We start from the raw sequence: 8,983 nt of genomic DNA on the forward strand, positions 1-8,983 counted from the left end.
CTTTGTGCCTTAATTATCTTGTTTTGTTAAAGCTTTTATAGTTTATTTTACATTTCATAATTTCCTTTCCTCATTGGGCTATTTTCCCTGTTGGAGCCCCTGGGGTTATAGCATCATGTTTTTCCAACTAGGGTTGTAGCTTCGCAAGTAATAATAATTCAGACATACCACTCGCACACTAGCTATTACTCCAGACATGCCGAAAATGGAGCGAATGCTTCAAGAAAAGCATGGTCCTTAACCAGGTTAGAGTTCTTCATTTTATCAAGCTAATAGTCACACCCAGATCACACATTGTCAGTCAAGAGTCAATTTTTTATTAAATCTATCAGCATAGTGCGCCCTCCTGCGGTCGCGCACAGCTTTTTAACCATAATGGCATAACATTTGTTTTTATTGAACACCAATAAGAAAGTCAACCGTGCTTACCATGCCCACAGAATAGGTTAAAAATGACACGTTATTAAAAGAATTATTAAAGCTTTTAATAATCAATAGTCATAATCAACAAGCAGAAAGTAAACTTCACAAGTTCCCAAGTTCAGAGTTGCAGGAGTTAAGCCCTGTCCACACGATTGAGCATGCCCGATGGGCAAACAGTGATACCAAACCACAATTAGTAGGAATAAGGGTTAATGACGTCAGAAGCGGGAAAACCACACAGGGATCTGGCATTATACAGTGTTGCCAGATAACTGCCTTTAGTTTTCCCACTTCGGACTTCATCAACCCTCATTTTCGCAAACTATTGTGGCCTGGTATCACTGTTTGCCCGACAGGCATACTCCATCGTGTGGACAAGGAGTCAAGTCTTCAAATTACCTCGTTAGAAATAGATTTTTTATGCAAGAACATACCCGCTTTTATTTGAAAGCTAATAGCAAGCATTTGGTGAATAGATTTCTTTTATACCTTGCGGAGGCTTCAACTCCCCTCCACACCTTGCGGAGGCTTCAACTCCCCTCCACACCTTGCGGAGGCTTCAACTCCCCTCCACACCTTGCGGAGGCTTCAACTCCCCTCCACACCTTGCGGAGGCTTCAACTCCCCTCCACACCTTGCGGAGGCTTCAACTCCCCTCCACACCTTGCGGAGGCTTCAACTCCCCTCCACACCTTGCGGAGGCTTCAACTCCCCTCCACACCTTGCGGAGGCTTCAACTCCCCTCCACACCTTGCGGAGGCTTCAACTCCCCTCCACACCTTGCGGAGGCTTCAACTCCCCTCCACACCTTGCGGAGGCTTCAACTCCCCTCCACACCTTGCGGAGGCTTCAACTCCCCTCCACACCTTGCGGAGGCTTCAACTCCCCTCCATACTTTATATAGCCTCCATACCTTGCGGAGGCTTCAACTCTCCTCCATACTTTATATAGCATATTATACCATATATATTTTTGTATAACATTTGGAGGCTTCTACTCCCTTGAAACAATATAGAATTTTACCATGTATAGTTGCACCATATATATTAAACCATATGCAGTATATTAAGTTAGGCTTATAAAGCTATATAGTGTACCATATACTGTAGATTGTAGTACCCTATATAGAACTAAAATTTGCCTTAAAAATCCTAGAATAAATGTTGCAAGGCATTTACAGTTTTAAAAACTGATATTTGAGTGATATGGTCGCCAACCCATAAAGATGGGTAGAAAATACAATCTCCTATATTTTACTGAAACAAGGCTGGTAACTTTTCTTTACTGAGAATTTCAGACTAAAATTACAGTTTAACCGTGGATTTCACCTTTCAACAATCTTTGGAAAACATTAAAGTAGAAAGTTAAATTTTCCCAATGCACACCTTTATAGCTATAGTTTACAATAGATATGCTGGCAACTTCAAATAAAAGTTAAAATGGAATAAAATGAGAGTATCCATAAACCTATCTTTCAAAAGTTCAAATCTTGAATCTTTTGGAAACTTGCGATCACTTGTTACCTTCATTTCCTTACAGTTTACCAAACACCAGTCAGTACCAAAAAAAAAAAAAAAAAAAAAAAAAAATATAATTGTACAGTAATTTCCTTCAGTCGACTTGGGACCAGCCAGTACCAAAACTCAAAATTTGATAAGATTGTCTTCCTATTTAACAAAGTTTCATACTTTATACCAGCTTTAATTGTATGGGCTGTTATGAGTTACTTACAGCCTGTACCATGACAAATTTAATAGATATTGTATTATTAACTACCTATATAAAGTTTCATACTGAATACTAGCTTTGATTATATGGGCTGTTAAAAGTTACGAGACGTGTTACTGTAACCATGAATCTAGTTAAAACAATCTCAGTATCCCTCTATTAAACTAAAATAGACCTTAGATTTAAAAAAAATTAAGAACATTATCAGGTTTATTAATACTACTTCAGGTATACAAATTACACTGATTTTTCAGTCTCACGGAAGTAAACTCCCTTACAACTTCTTATCGCTAGTTTCTAGATTGAAGATAAATATTAAATGTTTCAAATTCAATTAAATGTCAATTAGTCTTTTTTTTTTGTATAGTACCCAAAACTATTTAAAGCAAATTTAAAAATAAATAATTTTCTGAAGGCATAAATTATTGAGCCGAACAAAAATAAATACTTGAAACTGATAAAAATTATTGCATAAAATCAAATGCTAAAAGCTATGGATTAAAACAAACTTCCACAGAACATTTAACAAGAAACTTTCAGCTAAGTTTCTGAAGGATAACATTTTAGTGCAAAATAAAAATAAAAGTATATACAACTTAAGAAAGATCAAATACCCAAAGATTCACCAACAAAGCTTATCGAATAGTACATTTAAAATAAATTTTCAAATAATTCCTGAAGGCATATGTGTCAGTAAAGAATTCAAAACTAAGAAAAATAAGATACCCATAAATTCAAACACTGAAATCTATGGTATAGCAAAACATTTAAAACAAACGGAAGGAATATAAAAAAAAATTGAAAACTGATAAAATCAAATGACCCATATTTTCAAGCGCGGGATTGAACAGTTGAGACTTAAAGAGCAGGTAAATTAAGCTTCTAGTTAAACCTTTCATAATGTATAAGTTATACCTAATTTTTTTCTTTATTTTTTGGCTAAAATTAACGCCATTTAAAACAAACTACAGACCTGAACTAACAATGCCAGATTGACATCACACGTTAAGCTTCAGAACCAATTATAGCTTTAAAGTTATCAAATTACAGAGTTTATAAATTCAAGGGAATTATCAAATTTAACCATCAGGGAAATCTATTACTATTACCAGCTACAAATAAAATTAAAAGCAAGATGCTATAAACCTAAGCGCTCCAACTGGAAAAATAGCCGAGTGAGGGAAGTGAGGAAACTATCGTGCCTGATTGCATCCTCAAGCAAGAGGCTACAACACTACCAAAGAAGAGAACATTGGTTTGAATTTAGAGTGTCGTCCTTCTGGAAGTGCTTCTTACTTAGCTAAATAGTCTTCAAGTATAGTGGAGTAGTTATCCCCTTGAGTGAAGACTACAGTTTTCTTAACGTTTTAGTATCTCACCGGTTGGCTGGTACCTTTGCCAACTTACCATAAATCTAGGGGTCAATTAACCAACGATAAAGTAAATCAACCAAAGTGTTCAAGCTTCAAATCAAAGTTGTCCTAAGATGAAGGCTTATTTGCCTCAGGAATTCTACAGGGGACTTTCTTGTCTAACTCTTGAATTAAGCGAGGCAGAATTTGAGCTGGTCTGCAATCATGAGTTATAACCACATCGAGTCTTCAAAACTATATACGGCAACACCAATTACCATCTGGAAGGAAAAAAAATATCTTTATACAACCTTAAAGTATTAACCGAGATGCAGATTCCTATCTCCAAACTCTTCCAATCTCCAAACTAACAATCTCCAAACTTTAAGCCATTTAAAATCACAATTATACAATTTGAATCTTTCGAACTATGAGTTGTCTATAACCAGATTTGAAAATCTAATACCTTCGGTGAACGAAGGCTTCAGTTATAACTGTTATACGAACTAAAACATCGAAGTTTAAGAGTTTCTTGGGATTTGACACCTGAACAGGTCTTAAAGTTTATATAATTATTCATAACACTGAACAGATTTTACAATATAAAATAAACAAGATTCAACAAAGTAAAACGTGCAACTGTATATTGACCAGGCAATGACATGTAACTTCTGTAAATATCTCATTTTCTTAGATCTCACCACTGATAGAAAAAGGACAGCCAAAAAAGAATTTAAGTCTGCTGTCAAGATTATAAGAGAGAGAGAGAGAGAGAGAGAGAGAGAGAGAGAGAGAGAGAGAGAGAGAGAGAGAGAGAGAGAGAGAGAGAGAGAGAGATACTTCAAACACAAACGTCCATACAAACGATGTTCATCAGGTCAGTCAACTTAGAAATAAAAATTTTCGTAACTTTACAATCGAATAGTTCTAAAATATTTAAGTGATCGCCAGTTTCATTTATTTATTCATATCCCATAAGTTTAATTGTTGCCTGATAATCCTTAACTCTTTAGATAAGATTGCATATATGTATTGGGACCATTCAGCGATCCGCTGATACGAGCGACAGCGACGCAACCATATGAGCGACAACAACGCTACGAGTAAAAGCAATTAAAGAAAAAAAACTATAAGAGGAAAACTACCTCTAAAATGAGGACCTGGAGGTCATGTTGACGATCCCATATACGTTAATTGCACTACCGTATCAATCATTTATTCAGCCGTGACGAAACAAGCGGTAAAAAGCACAACTACATACCGTATAAGCGCCAAGTAGGCATGGGTAAAGACAAAGCACGGTTTACACGCTACGATAAATTGTAGGGATTTATTGTAATGAAAAGGTTTTTACAATTAGTCGTTACGTGTAAACAGGCGATCGTTGTGATTTATTAGAGTTTGAATTGGATTGAGTGGTTGGTGCCAGCAGGCTCAAATCTATATGCATCGTAACGACAAGTTTGAACGTGTAAACAAGGTTCCAAGATATCGTTCCAAGATATCGTTACAATCCAGCTCATTTTCAGATTGACTACTTAAGTGTGTTGGTGCGCAATGTTTCTTCCATGACGGTCAAGTAAAGACAAAATATTGTATTTAAAATCGTTGCATGTAAACGCTCTTTCAATCATCCAATAGATCGTTACTATCTGTGTTCAACAAATCTCTACAATTTATCGTAGCGTGTAAACCGTGCTTAAGAGTTACTACAAAGGAAACTTCGAGCAAGACTTTTACCCCGAATGATTAAGAATGAAGTCAGACCAATTAAACTAAATTCAGTCTTCAGAAAATATTGTAGTATCTAAATTTATTAAATTCAAACTTCCGAAGTGCTAGAACAGATATTGCCCAGAATTCTAGCCATTTTATACCATCAAAGAAACTAAATAGAAAAAACCCAATTTTGTAAAATTTAAAACAAGAATAATTTTTTGTATCGATATGAAAACATCTTGATATTTAAACTAATCTTGAGAATTGGTGTGTAAAGAAATAACCAAGTAAAAACGATAAAAGATGTAGCAAGCTAGACTAAGTGACGTGAGAATTAATCTGATTAATCTTACAGAAGCCAAACTGATCAATAATGTGTATAGGTAAGCTGGCCAGGGCACGACCCACCCACTTCGATACCACTGCTATAGGTAAAGAGTTCTTTTGACTGGCCAGACAGTAATACATTGGACCCCCTCTATTTACGGCTAATTTTTTCCTTTGCATACACCTAATGGTTTTATTCTTTGAACAATCTCCTCTGTCTTCATACACCTGACGACAGATTACCAAACTATTCACTTGAGGGGTTAACTACTGCAATGTAACTGCTAAACAAGCGGTTATTTTCCTCTTATTCTTTGAATATTCTACTGTCTTCATACACCTGACAGCACAGACCCAACTATACACTCAAGGGGGTTAACTGCACTAATTGTTCAGTGGTTACTTCTCTCTTGTTCTTTGAATATTCTCGTGTCTTCAATACACCTAACAGCACAGATTACCAAACTATTCACTCAAGGGGTTAACTATTGCACTGCAATTATTCAGTGGTTACTTTCCTTTCTTTGAACATTCTTCTGTCGTCTTACACCTGATAACACAGATTACCAAACTATTCACTCAGGGGTTAACTACTGCCTTAATTGATCAGTGGTTACTTTCCTTATTATTTGAACATTGTCTTCTGTCTTCATATACCTGACAACACATTACCAAACTAATCACTCAGATCAAATACTGCACCGTAATTGTTCAGTGGTTACTTGTTCTTTAAACATTCTCCTCTGTCTTCATACACCGGACAAAGATTACCAAACTAATCACTCGAGGAGTTAACTACTGCACTTTAATTGTTCAGTGGTTACTTTCCTCTTATTCTTTGAACAGTCTCCTGTCTTCATACACTTGACAACAGATTACCAAACTATTCTTCACTCAAGGGGTTAACTACTGCATTGTAACTTTACGTGGCTACTTACCACATGGTAAGAGTAGAAGAGACTAAGCTATGGTAAGCATCTCTTCTAGGAGAAAGACACTGAAATCAAACTATTATTCACTATTAAGTATAGCCATAGCCTGTGTACTATGATCTTACACTTAGGGTAGAGGTCTCTTGCTTGAGGGCACACTAGGACTATTCTAAATTATTTCTATTCTAGTTTTTGAAGTTTTAGTAGCTTGTTCATGAAAAGTATTTTAATGTCACTTCATAGAATATTTAAAGTTAATTTCTAATCTTGTTTTATCTATTTCCTAGTTTCCTTTTCTCATTATGCTATTTTCCCTGTTGGAGCCCTTGGGCCTATAGCATCTTTCCCAACTAGGATTGTAGCTTAGCTAGTAATAATAATAGTAATAATGATAAACTAGATAAACGGCTAAGCGTATCAAAGGAGAAAGAAATTTGACGAGCTTACGAAGCCACTATTTCATAAAGCAAAACCAAGAATACCATGGCTCATTGAAGGCTGGCGTTTTCAAGACTGAAAAGCTTATAATACAACCCGAGGATGTCAAACTGTGGTTATGTAAACATACAATCTGGTGGTAACACTTAAAATTCGAGACTTGACAAATTGTAGGTGCTTCGACAGTGACGATTCAACAATAAACTAGCAATATGCCTTGTGAAATTTTTAATGCTTTCGAATGAACATTATAAAATGACTAGGTCCTGTAGAGTTTAGGAATCCCTGCTGTAAAGGACCAGAAAAACATCACTTAAAAAGTAATTTATTGAACTTTCATTAATTCGATTGACCTCTGCAATACAATGAACTGGTACTTAAGTGTACCATCTGCTAAATACTAAAGCTACACTAATGACGGGTTGACCAATAGAATTTACCAGTTTCCAACACTACAGGTCAACATCATTTAGACTGGTGAAAGAATTTTCTTCATTGACAGTTGCTCCAAGTTTTATTAATTTGGACTTAAGATATCCTAATGCATATTACAAGCTAAGCTATAACCCTTGTCGGAAAAAAAGATGCTATAAGTCCAAGTGTTCCAACAGTGAAAAACATTTGTAGGAAAGCGTTCCAAATAATGATTGAGTACTGTTCGCATTCAAATTTAAAGTTAAAAGACTATAAATTTCATATCTAAAAGTACAAATTTTGTTTTTAGAATCTGAAGCACAAATAATCACACTGCATATGTAGTTTTATCCAAGAATCTTGAAAAAAAAATTTCATCAATAAATAACCTCAAGTACAGAGTTATATTTGAAGACTTAAGAAAAAATAAGCTTTCAAAGGAAGCTCAAATAAGCAGTCAAATTCCAGGAGTTTTCGGGAAAAAGTATTCATGTTCCAAAAAGCCTGCCGCCTCTGAACACTTATTTAAGCGTACGCTGTCAAACTATTAAAGCCACCAAAGTGTCATTTCATAAGATACCTTACTAATTATGTATAAGACTTAAAATATCATTGAAACTTCGCGTGAATGAAACTCCTAATGACCAAACACGACTAATTAAAAAAAAGTGTCTTTCGGAAACTGTTCGCCAACGCTTTGAACAGTGAAACATTTAACACTGAAATTATCAAAAACTTGACTACGTAGAAAAACCATTAACATTATTAAATCACTTGTCCAACTGGTTGAAGGTATTCCAGGCACTTAATTCGACTAACGAATCAACACGTTACCCAGATTAGTCTTGAGAGAAAGAAAACTATTGAAAAAAGCCTTGAGAACGGTTTATCAAAGTTCCTACAAAATGTTCGATGAGTACACCCACACAGGAGTCTAACAACGTAGGGATCGATACCCGAAAAACTCTTAAAACACCTAAAAATATTCAGTTCCTTTCTTCAACTACTAAAGTTTAACGTACAATTTAACCGTTATTATAATTCCTTTACACGAGACTACACACTGTAAAAACATAATCCCATGAAATATATAACACTCACCCTTACTCGTTCAAAATCCACTAATGAACGCAAACTAAGAACTACAAAGAAAATGTCACTTATCTTGCAGTCACCACTGACGGGACAAGGATAATAAAATGACGACGTTACAAAACAACCATCCAAAGTTGGTACCATTTATTTTAGCGTCCTTGTATAAACAGTGGCGCCATCTGCGTACAAGTTTTTAAAACCATTATTCTTACATGGCCTCTGACGTCACCTGCTAAGAAATCGCTATAAAATCCAGTAGAGTCTCAACAGGGGTGAATTTTTATAAACATTCATACGTGTCTTTATGTTATTTGGATAGATTTATTTCATTTTTAGAAAATAAACTTTCAAAATCTTCCATCCATAATCGGTACCATTTAGTTTAGCGTCCTTGTATATACAGTGGCGCCATATGCGTACAAGTTTTAAAACCACTAGTCTTACATGGCCTATGATGTCACCTGCTGAGAAATTGCTGTAAAATCCACAATTTTTTAAAAATTTATAATTACATGAACCTTAACACTGTAATAGACAAGCGTAGTCACTACGACG

The 8,983-nt window shown here is 35.4% G+C and overlaps 1 long non-coding RNA gene across 1 annotated transcript; it reads right to left on the reverse strand.

The window, feature by feature from the left end:
- Positions 1 to 2,348: 2,348 nt before the first annotated feature.
- Positions 2,349 to 8,499, reverse strand: LOC137651963 (uncharacterized). The gene is made up of 2 exons (XR_011046147.1): positions 8,435 to 8,499; positions 2,349 to 3,784 (listed from the first exon to the last, which is right to left on the reverse strand). It is a non-coding gene; the product is annotated as an uncharacterized lncRNA (long non-coding RNA).
- Positions 8,500 to 8,983: the final 484 nt, after the last annotated feature.

Source organism: Palaemon carinicauda, chromosome 13 (genome assembly GCF_036898095.1).
Source record: "Palaemon carinicauda isolate YSFRI2023 chromosome 13, ASM3689809v2, whole genome shotgun sequence".
Taxonomy (NCBI): domain Eukaryota; kingdom Metazoa; phylum Arthropoda; class Malacostraca; order Decapoda; family Palaemonidae; genus Palaemon; species Palaemon carinicauda.